The sequence below is a fragment of the Peromyscus californicus genome, unplaced genomic scaffold (genome assembly GCF_007827085.1).
Source record: "Peromyscus californicus insignis strain IS unplaced genomic scaffold, ASM782708v3 Scaffold_9__1_contigs__length_137607984, whole genome shotgun sequence".
NCBI lineage: Eukaryota > Metazoa > Chordata > Mammalia > Rodentia > Cricetidae > Peromyscus > Peromyscus californicus.
Genome location: NW_026294617.1, coordinates 135378627 through 135390809, shown reverse-complemented (window position 1 = coordinate 135390809; position 12183 = coordinate 135378627).

The window sequence follows — 12183 nt, the reverse complement described above, 5'->3', positions numbered from 1 at the left end:
GGCTAGAAAATGGTGGCACTCACACCTTTAATCCTAGCATTCCAGAGGTAGAGATCTACCTGGATCTCTGTGAGTTCAAGGCCACATTGGAAACAGCCAGGCATGGTGACACACACCTTTAATCCCAAGAAGTGAGCCTTTAATCCCAGGGAGTGATGGCAAAAACAGAAAGATATATAAGGTGTGGAGACCAGAAACTAGAAGCATTTGGCTGGTTAAGCTTTCAGGCTTTTGAGTAGCAGTTCAGCTGAGATTCATTCTGGATGAGGACTGAGAAGCAGTCTTAGGAAACAGGATCAGCTGAGGAACTGGTGAGGTGAGGTAGCTGTGGCTTCTTCTGCTTCTCTGATCTTCCAGCATTCACCCCAATAACTGGCCTCGGGTTTGATTTTATTAATAAGACCTTCTAAGATTCCAGCTACAATGCCCCTCTTCCCTCCTCCTGCCCCCCAGCTTCTCCCCCACCCCAACCCACCCCTCACTCCCTTCCACAAGAAGGCAAGGCCTCCCATGGGGAGGCACATCCAGTAGAGGCAAGTCCAAGCCCTTCCCCCTGCCTCAAGGCTGCACAAGGTGTCCCACCATAGGTAGTGGGCTCCAAAAAGCACCCTCATGCACCAGGGATGGATTCTGATTCTACCGCCAGGGGTCCCTCCAAGCAGATCAAGCTACACAACTGTCTCGCCATGCAGAGGGCCTAGTCCAGCCTCATGCAGGCTCCACAGACATTGATCCAACTTTCATGAGTTCCCACTAGTTTGGTTTGGTTATCTCTGTAGGTTTCCCCATCATGATCCTGATGCACTTGCTCATAGAATCCCTCTTCTCTCTCTTTGACTGGACTCCTGGAGCTCTGCCTGGTGTTTGGCTGTGGATCTCTGCATCTGCTTCCATCAGTCATTGGAGAAAAGCTCTGTGATGACAGTTAGGGTATTCACTGATCTGATCACTAGAGTAAGCCAGATCAGTTCAGGCACCCTCTCCACTATTTCCAGTAGTCCAAGCTGGGGTCATTCTTGGGGATTCCTGGCAACTTCCCTAGTACCGGGTTTCTCTCTCTCACCATTATATCTCCCTCCATCAAGATATCTCTCTCATTGCTTTCCCATTCCATCCCTGTTCCAGCTCAACAATCCCATTCCCTTATGTTATCATCCCCTATCCCCTACTCTCCATTGCCCACCCCTCACCCCCAGTTTACTCATGGAGATCTCATCTAGCTCCCCTTCCCAGGGCAATCCATGCATCCCTCTTAGGTTCTCCTTGTTAGCTAGCTTCTCTGGAGTTGTGGGGTTTTGTCTGGTTATCCTTTGCTTTACATCTAGTATCCACTTATGAGTGGGTACATACCATGTTTGTCCTTCTGAGACTGGGTTACCTCACTCAGGATGATATTTTCTAGTTCCATCCGTTTGCCAAGGAGTTTTATTGACCCTGGCACACTCTAATCTGGGACAGTCAGATTAGAGTCAGTTTGTCAATATTTTTGTTTACTATGTAGGATGGCTGGGAAATGAATATATAAACTGAAGAAACTACTGATAATCCAAAATCCAAAAATGCAATTAAAGTTCTGGCAAAAATATTAAACTTGCAATGAAGGGTTAATACGTAATCATTTTAGATACAGAAGAATCAACTGATAGGTAGTGTCTTGATTTACAAAGAGAAAAGTTGTTTGTTTTTTCTCTTTTGGGGGCCCACTACCCGGCTCCCAAATAAATCACACACAGAGGCTTATCCTTATTATAAATGCCAGCCTTAGCTTGGCTTGTTTCTTGCCTGCTTTTCTTAACTTCAAATTACCCCATCTACCTTTTGCCTCTGGGCTTTTCCTTTTCTTACTTCTATAATCTTACTTTCACTCTTTACTCTGTAGCTGGCTGTGTGGCTGACCGGCTGGCCCCTAGCATCCTCCTCTCCTTGTTCTCTTGTTCTTTCTTCTTTTCCTCCCAGATTTCTTCTTCTATTTTTTCTGTCTGCCTGCCAGCCCCATCTATCCTTTATCCTGCCTTGCTATTGGCCATTCAGCTCTTTATTAGACCACCAGCTGCTTTAGACAGGCAAAGTAACACAGATTCACAGAGTTAAACAAATATAACATAAAAGAATGCAACACATCTTTGCATCATTAAACAAATGTTCCAGAGAATAAATAAATGTAATGCATCCTAAAATAATATTCTATAACAGAGGAAAAACAAATTTAATAAATATCATAAACTGTTAGGATTTATTATCAGGTGTCATGTCCAAAAGGTGAACCACACTTATGAAATTTAAATGTTTTAGCTCTCAGTGGAACAGAGATTAGCTTGTGATCTTGTGTATTTGATGTTCTTACATGCTTTAAGTCTGATTTTAATTTTGTTGGAAAGCAATGATTGCCAATGTAGCATTTGCTTCCTCACCCCACCAGGGTGGGAAAATTTGCTTAATGAGTTTACGATGAGAAACTTGTGAATGGGAAAGGTTAGAAGTAGTCATATAGCCTTGCTAAACTTTTCATTCATTACTGCTTTATTTGGAGTCTGCCTCTTCAGGTAGAGGAACAACTGTAGGTGGATTTTTCTGTTCTGCCAGGCAGTTCCCAAATAACCATACAGAGACTTATTATTCATTATAAATGCTTGGCCAATACTTAGGCTTGTTACTAACTAGCTCTTACATTTTAAATAACTATTGTTTTACTTGTTGCCACCTGTCTCATGGCTTGTTACCTTATTTTATATACAACCTGCTTCCTTTGCATCTGGCTGTCAATTCCTCAGACTCCACTCTTCTTCTTCTTCTTCTTCTTCTTCTTCTTCTTCTTCTTCTTCTTCTTCTTCTTCTCCATATCCTCCTAGTCTGGCACTCCTACCCAGCTATAGACCAGTCAGCTCTTTATTAACCAATGAGAATAATACATATTTATAGTATACAAAGATTGTTCCACAGCATTTCCCCCTTTTTGTCTAATTAAAAGGGAAGGCTTTAACTTTAACATAGTAAAATTATAAACAACAAAAATAGTTATCAAGTAAGAATTACAGTTACAATGTCCATTCCATTTGTATTTGGCAAATTTAGAGAAAATATTTTATTATCTATCTATCTTTGTGAATCTAAAGTTTTATACCTAATTTACCTTTTATCATAATTAATGAAAACTTTAATTATTAGTCTTTAACTCCATCAAACATCCCAGAAGGGTGTAATGTTACCTAATGACAGGGATACTTGACTGCCACCTAGACAGTCTCTCAAAGTTCTGTAATGTTGGGGCATCCAACTCTGGCCTACAGGCCCAGTATATCTGACAGACATTTTTGAGAAGCAGGGAATTTTGAAGAAAAGTTTGGCAGTCACTTTCTTTTGTGTCCTGTTGGTCCAGTTTGGACAGTATACTGTCAGCAATTGAAGCAAGGGCAGTTTCTTTGCCCAAATGGCTAGCTTTTGCCATAAAGGAAGCAAACTCCATACAGAGGTTCTTCGATGCCCATCATCCTTTTTTGAAGTAGATTGGTGCTGTCATGAGTAGATGTGTCTCACTGTCATGAAAAGCCTTAGGTTATTACACACCTTAAATGCCATATTCTGTAGGTGTTTGAAGTGTTTGAAGATCATCTATCTGTCTGAATATATCTGTTTAACCTTGAAAACATACCTAATATAACTATAAGTTTGATTATTATAGATGACTACAAACCTGTATTTTTTAATTATTAATTACATTTTTAATGAATTGCATAAGCACAATACCCCAAACAAGAGTAGAAACATATAGTATAGCAAAAATAACTTTAAATTTGTATGAATAAATCAAAATCCATACCAATGTAAAATATTTTGAGATTAGTAGTTGTTTTAGATTAAAGTAGATTCAATATTCTACCCTTTCCCCCTATCATTCCTTTATCATATCCCCCTTTTTCCTTTAGAAAGCGATCTTTGAATTTAACTCTTTTGTTTAGCTTTTAACTGTTCATTTGAAAATAATCCTTTGTAGTTCTTGGTGAGTTTCAACATGGCATCACTGCTGGGGCAACAGTTTCTATGACAATATTCTCCCCATCTTTGCTAACATAGGCTTTATACAATTTTGGAAATACAACTATTTTGCAACTACAAGATTTGGAGTTAGAAAATGCTATTCATGCCCGAAAAAATTTAGAAACGTAGTTTAAAAATCCATGGCCTTGGTTTATTAGAAGAGTCAACAAGTTGCCCAAGCACTCCAGATACATTTCTTGTACACACAAAATAAATCAAAACATTCCTGAATTTCTTCCACACGGGGCTGCAGTATCACTGTGTATCTGAACACTTTCCTGCTGCCTATGCAGACATCTTGGCAACTCTGAACCCACACTGCTCCTACCCTAGGCCTGACTGGGTTGTAAGTGACCACCTTGTTTTTGCAGCTTTGCTAAAAATATGTCCAGATCTGCTGCTGTTTAAAACAGCCCTGGTTGCTGATACACTGACCTTTGCTAAGTCATTTAACCCTGAGATAAGTGGGCTTGGAGTCATTGCTACTCATCTTTATTCTGTGTTTCTGGTGAGATTAAGGTGTGGGTTCACACTGCTCAGGACATTACATTTCCTCAGCTCACGAGATTTTTGTATTTCTCATCTGACACATACTTCCTCTCAAGTTGGCAGGGTACAGTGGGTATGGTGCTGATCCACTCTGGAGTCTCCCCTTGCCATTTGAGGATGTCTGTTGGGATCTGAGGGCACCTCTTGTGTGACTTCAGCCTGTCTACATAATCCCAGCATATGCTCACATAGGACCCGAGAACTTGCATCATTTGAAAACAGAAACATCTCAGTTCTGCTGTGTGTGTTATAGCCTCTGCCACTTGTAACCTGGTCTTGTCAGCACAGGCCCCTTCACATTCGGGATAGGAAGGACACACTGATTTGTATGTGAAGGAAAGGTTACGTCAATAGAGTGACAGAAAGTGAGGATTCCGGTTAGGATTGAATGACCCTGGTTTATGTGTCCTTATGCCTCTCTTGCCCTCTGAACTGAATCTTCTCATTTGTAAAACTGTCAGGCCACTCGACTGTGCAGGCCTTCTGAGGCAGGCTTTTATAAAGATTTGAGGAGACTTGTTGCTTTTGCTACAAGTGCCATGAGATGCTGACAGGGACTTCAAGGGGCCATGAGGGGAGGGGATGCTATTGCCATGTGGCTGTGAGGCTCCTGAGAGGTAACAGATGACTTTCATAGTGATCCTCACGGCCATCTGCAGAGGCCATGCCATCTCTCTTGCAGAAAAATGGATGGCAGCTCAAAGCTTTTCAATCACCCACCTTACACAGAGTAAGTGGGGAAGTTCAGACCCAAAACTAGTACCTCTAGTGTCAACCTTATTATCCTCTCTTTACTCTTACTATTGAATTTTCTTTGTGTCTAGACAAGAAAATTCAATATTGTCTGGAAAGTATTTCACTCTCAGAGAGCAAAGACAGTTCTTGTTAGTCATGTAGTGGGAAAGTGTAATTCTGCTTTCTATATTTATCCAATGACTTTAAAAAAAACCGAATGAACAAAGGGAGAAAATAAACTATAAATACTCTCTTAAAATGATATGAAGGTGGTAGTGTCCAGCAGGGATCTATATTCTGGCCCACAATAACAAACTGCATGGAACTCTCACCTCTGCCTAAGAGAAGGGAGAGACAGAGGTGGAGAAGTCTGTTCAAATCTCACCATTTGCTTAAGAAATTATCAGTGTGTTCTTATGACTGATGCAATCCCTAATGGCTAAAACAGGAAGTAAAATAGTGTGAAAACTAATTAAAAGTTGACGAGCTTTAAATATTACAGACACCTTGAAAGTTACATTCAAAACAGGACTTGAGCTGGGGCATGGGAGTGGCACCCCTGTGATCTTAGTACCCAGGGGCTGGGGCAGAGAACCCTGAGCTCATAGGCAGTATGAGCTACACAGTGAGACTTTGCCTCAAAACAAACTGACAGACAGACAGACAGACAGACAGACAGAGTTTGTAGCCAGGCAAGTGGGCTTGAGTTTTAACTTCATCATGTAAAGCTACTGACCTTGGGAGAGTGAATGGATCAAACCCTGAGTTAGAGACAGATCCTGGAATGGAAGTTTCCAGTAACAATCTCCTAGAAAGGTGACAACTAGTGAGAGTGGCCATGAAACATCTATTCAAGGTGATTTAAAATGCTGAGTCACATGGTTTTAGAGAGTCCCTGTTCTCAGGGAATGTAGAACAGATTGGATTTCATTCATTTAATAACGGAAAGAAGGAAGGAAGGAAGGAAAGAAGAAAGAAAGGAAGAAAGAAAAAGAAAGATGGAGGGAGGGAGGAAGAAAGAAAGGAAGAAAGGGAGATGGAAAAGAAAGGGAAAAAGGAATAAAGGGAGATGGAGAAGAAAGGGAGAGGAGATGTGAGGGAAAGAGGGAGGGGGCCTTTTCCAACACCTCCTCTGGGAAGGGTATTGACTAGGTTTTTGCTGTTTTTGACATCTAAAGGAGGGATTTCCATGACACTGAGTGCGCAGCCTCCCCCACACTTTGGAGAAGGCCTTTGTGAAGAATTGATCTGCTCATCTTTTGCTTTGTAGTATGTGATGCTGGGAATTGAACCCAGGGCCTTCCATATGCTAGGCAAGTGCTCTACCACTGAGTGGCAGCTACAGCCCCAACTATTTGCTCAGCCTGGTATCAGATTATTACCGGCTGGTACTGGGCAAACACAATGGTGACTGGGAACACAGAGGACATGTAGACATAGAAAGAACTTTACAAATGTGCTTGAAGTGTCATTGTTCCCATAAACACTTGCATCCATTCTTAGAACGTAGTACATGCCTTTCCAGCCTCTATTTTTCTTTTGAAAGTGGGGAGTGGAGTCTGTAAATACTGTGCTGAAAATGGAGAACAACGGAAAGCTTTACAGCCACAAACTATGAGTCAGGTGAGATTAGCAGTGTGTGCATTAGACACTGAGAGCTGCTTTCTGTGTGGCTATTGGTGGTTCTCAGAGGCTGCCACAGCCCCATGAGGAACTGTTGTTGGAGGCCGGAGGGGCAGAGAGAGGGACTGATCAAACTCAACAAGAGACGTGGACCTGTGAATGCAGTTCAGGTGTGAAGAGGTGCAGAATTGTAAATTCTAACAAGCTAGAGAAAATTCTCTAACAGGTCTCTACAGCCTCTACACCTACACACCAGAGCCCTGTGTAAAAGGTTGATATAAACCTTTAATTGTCCTCTTTGAAGTATGTGATATCAGTTTTCCTTTCAACGTCAGCCCCTACGTGAGTATTTGGCTCTGACTTGGAACCTATCAGGCAGAAATATGACATTTCAAGTTGTGAGATCAACTTGAGTTGAAAACTTAACTCTAAGAATTTCTAGAGCATCCCATCTTCCCTGGCATGGCACACTCAGTTTAATTCTGTCATTTAAAATCTGACGCAAACAACATAAACATCTTTCTATCCCATGTTTATGAAGTGTGTATTACTTATTTTTTAAAGAGTAATAGTCCGAATATTTTGGAGTCAGATGTCTGATTACTTTTGAATTGTCTGTCTAAATTGCAACCAGGGATGATATAGATTGCTGGTTTTTATTCCACTCCTACAGTCATTATATTATGCATCCAATCTTGATGGCAAGGGCTGTGAAACACAGTTGGCCCTTCAGTGATGAGCTTCATTCTCCTTTCTTGAGTCCTGATGAAGTTGTAAGTGCATATACAAGGATGAGGAAGGGAAGGCCTTGACCCAGTCTTGCTGAGGCTATGTAACAAGGGGACCTTTGAGCAGGGACACTGTGAGATGTGATACGTAAAGGCGGAATGTGATGTACTTGTAAGCTAAGAACTTCACAGCATGTTTCCCAGGCTAGAACAGGCCACAGAACATATTCTTTCTCATGGTTCAGGGTAGGAGTCAACTATACCAGAACCTTGGTCTTGGACTTTTGGTGTTCAATACTGTGATGCTACGTTGTCTTTGTTTAAACTATTCTGCCATCCTTTGTCCCAGCAGCCACAAGAAGACTAAATATCTTTTCCTCTGAGGCTGGCAGATACTCCTGCTACATTGTGGGTCCCTTTCTATCTCTGCTGTACTCTAAACCAGAACGTTTGCTGTGAGTGGCCTCAAGAGTCATCCTGAAAAGTGAGGGCCATTTTACAAAAGGACATTGTTCCTCCTGGCCTGGACCTTCCTAAGGTGAAGGAAGGAGGACAAGATAGCAAAAGATGGAAACCCCTCAGGAGGATGTTGTCACTGTGCCATGTGTGCGATCCAACACTGAAACCCATGTGATGGAGGTGAGAGCCTGTGCCTTGAGCGACCAGAGCCAGTGGGTGCTCCAGTGGCATCACAGGATGTCAGCTGGAGAAATTTGGGTAGGAAAATAAGAAGTCTCTTTGATATGGAGGTGAGAGAGACTGTTACAGATGAATTAAAAGAGACACGCAGAAGTCAAGCCACTCTTTAGAAAACAGAAAGGCCAGAAGGCACCGTGCATACCTTGCCTTGAGGCCTTTTCTGGGGGAATCTGTAGCTACTCTTAGCTGTTGTAGAGTATTAGTTAAAGATGTGTTACATTCGTTTATGCTCTGGAACATTTGTTTAATGATGCAAAGATGTGTTGCATTCTTTTATGTTGCATTTGTTTAACTCTGTGAAGCTGTGTTATTTTGCGTGTCTAAAGCAGCTGGTGGTCTAATAAAGAGCTGAATGGCCAATAGCAAGGCAGGAGAAAGGATAGGTGGGGCTGACAGGCACAGAGAATAAATAGAAGGAGAAATCTGAGAGAAAAGGATCAAGGAACAAGGAAAGGAGGAGAGGAGGATACAAGGGGCCAGCCACACAGCAGACACAGAATAAGAAGGAAAGAAAAGATATACAGAAATAGAGGAAGGGAAAAGCCCAGAGGCAAAAGATAGATGGGATAATTTAAGAAAAACTGGCTAGAAACAAGCCAAGTTAAGGCTGGGCATTTATAAGTAATACTAAGTCTCCATGTGTATTTATTTGGGAGCTGGGTGGTGGAACCCCCCAAAAGAGCAAAGAGCTAAAGAGTGAAAAAACAACCAACAACACCTAGCTTTCTGCTCTCTGGGTCATATTTGACAATGGAGTGGATTTGAGGTTTTCATGCAAGGCTGCTGATGGCTACCCCACCACCCTGATGGTCACCCAGAGTTTCTCACACACAGGTTGCTGACGACCACTGTGAGAGGCTCTTACTCAGTAGCTCTGAAGTGGGACCTTCCTGCCAGCACTGAGGTGCTGGCTAAATGATGATGATTAAGAACCTACTGTAGGCCAGGTGGTGGTCATGCATGCCTTTAATCCCAGCATTCCGGAGGCAGAGGCTGGTGGATCTCTGTGTGTTTGAGGCCAGCCTGGTCAACAAGGCAAGTGCCAGGACAATTAGGGCTGTTACTCAGAGAAACCCTGTCTTGAAAAACAAAAACCAAAACCTTCTGTAATTATTATGTCAAACCTGCCCAGTGGGAAAAACCTCCTGGCGAGAATTCATTTGATAAAACATAAAATCTCAGATACCATACCAAACTGACTCACAACATCAAGAGAAGACAGGATACTCTTGTCTAACCAGCCCTGGGTGACTTGTGTGAGTGGTAGACGTTTGGTGGTACCACACCAGATCCCTATGAGCTCCCTCTAACATCTATCATTTTTTTTTTTTGGCTTGGTACCATTGTGGCTTGCAGTATGGTGGTGGTGTGGTCCAGAAACAGTGAGTGATCCCCTGTTGTACATAAATGGCAGAAGAATCGTTTGGCCCTCGAGACAGTTGGGATTATTATTTCATATTTTCATATTTAATTGCTGTAAAACATTCTGCTCTTTGTTTACTAGCAAGGGTTTGTGGAGTGATAGCTCTTTGTTATACACTGTGACAGACACATCTGACAGCTGGAAGAAGGTGATCTTCATTGGGAGTGTAAAAATGATGGGCAGATCAATCAACAAATCATAATACAGAGATATTTTCAAGGAAAGAAGCTGAGTTAGAGTATGCAGTGATAGAGTGCTTGCCTAATTAGCAATCAGGAGGCCCTGGGTTTGATTTCAGTCAGTAAAAAAAAAGAAAAAGGTGGACTGGAGAGACGGCTCAGCCATCTCTAGGTTAGGCTCACAACTAAAAAAGAAAACGTTTCCTTGGGGGAGTGGTTCCTTAACTAAAATGTAAGTTAGGGTTTTCTCACAGAGATGAGGAGGGAGCTCCCAGTGTGTAGGGATAGTGGGTGCAGGTTACCCTCACTAGAAAACAAGATGGAGATGGAAGACATAAGATGGTAGAAACCACCATGGACTGCATTCCTGCTTTGAATTTTATCCCGAATCTCATGGGAGAACAATGCAAACACTAAGAAAGGAAATAACAAGCAGGTTTTCAGTTTATGGACCAATGTGACTCTGGTAGCAGATACAGAAGATGATCCGAGGTTCCTAGATCAAAAGCTGGCCCTTGCAATTCAGGTGGGGAATGAACAAAGCTTAGATTGGATCCTGTGGTGAAGACAGAATTGAGACAAATGTGTGAAACAGAGTATTCGGCAAGCTTGAGAAAACACAAATGAGTTTGATCTTTTCTTCCTTTTTCTAAGGCCTTCTACTTTCCCCCCACATTTCCTTAGTATGACATTTATTTAATATTGCTTAAAAATCTGTTCCACATCCTTCACCGCCAGAGCCCCAGCACCTCCCCACCGACCTGAGATCACGCAGTGAGTTATTTATAGAGACATAGTGTCAGGCCACACTTGTAAGTCTTCCACTTTTTATCATCCTCTTGGATTTAATCTTCACTGTTTTGGGGAACCTGTGCTTGGCTTCATGCTGAGATTTCAGTGATATGGGTTTTAGGGCGCATTTCATTTCCTTTCCTCTCCCTGGGCTGCAGCAGTTCAGTGCTTGATTCTCAGCTCTTGCTTTTAATGTGTAGGTAGAATTTTATTTGTTTTCCCAAAGTATCGCATATTTCATGGGTAAATCGAAGGCACTGAAATGGATTTGGCATTTCAGCCCAAAGTTAAATCGATAAGCAGTGTAAGACCATTATTGTCAATCACCAAAGAAATAAACCGAAGTGACACTCATTGATGTGCTTATTTCTGAGAATAAACCACTACTTGTTAGCCTAAACCCTTTTCAAATGTGCATTTTCTCTCATTAGATGCAAATTATGCTCTGCTTATCCTCTACACCTTGTGTCCTCTGCCTTTTTTGGCCTGTAGGTGTGGCTAAAATTCACCCATGCCAAGGGAAGGCATAAACCTGGGTAAAATTCTCTTACATGTAGGATTACTTTATTTTACTTTCTATTAGACTAGTCACCCATTATTAAAGCATATTTATAATTGCTTTCTATGAGAAGTCTAATGATAATGTCATCAGTTTGCTCAAACCTAAATAAAGCCTGCCCAAATGGCCCAAGGTCAAAGAGGGCATATGTAATGCACACTATGTCGGTAAGTTGTCATGTACTACATATTCACTCCGAAGCAGGCTGCACAGCTGCTTCTTCTCTCCACTGCAGACCCAAGCTTTTTTATGTCAAGGGTCCTCCAACATGCCCTGTCCTGTGTCGAGCTGGTCCCTGGCTCTATGATGGGGAGAGGGTAAAACAGCCAGTGGTTTCAAGTATTAAAAACACTGCGCCCTTAAAATCTTCATTTCCAGCCAAGGTTAGTATTGCCTATCCCATGATATAAAATTGTCTACAGTGAGAATGGGAAGCTCATCCATGGAGAGAAAGCTCAATTAGAAACTCCAGCTGACTGCCTCAGTTTCCCAGTCGGTGCTTGATAACCATCCAATTTAGTCACAGTATCTTTCTGCTGTTTGCTGTTCCACTTGGAAGTCTCACCCGAGGGGACACTCCGCTCTGCCTAGAACTCACTTGGGAATTCCATCTGGCTGCCTCCACAGGGCTTCTTCAGCTCCTCCTGCTGGGTGTTTCAGCTCCTGTTCTTGCTGTCTCAACTGTGCTCCTCCAGTAATTTCTGCTGGGCGCTGTGAGCACTGCATCTGATGTTCTGCCGTCCGTCTGCTGCTTCTCTCTACATGATACTCACTATTTACTCTGTTACCTTTTCTTGCTATATGCTGAATAAGCTCATTCATTCAAAACCTTAAGCACAGGTCTTGTAGATCATTCTCTGA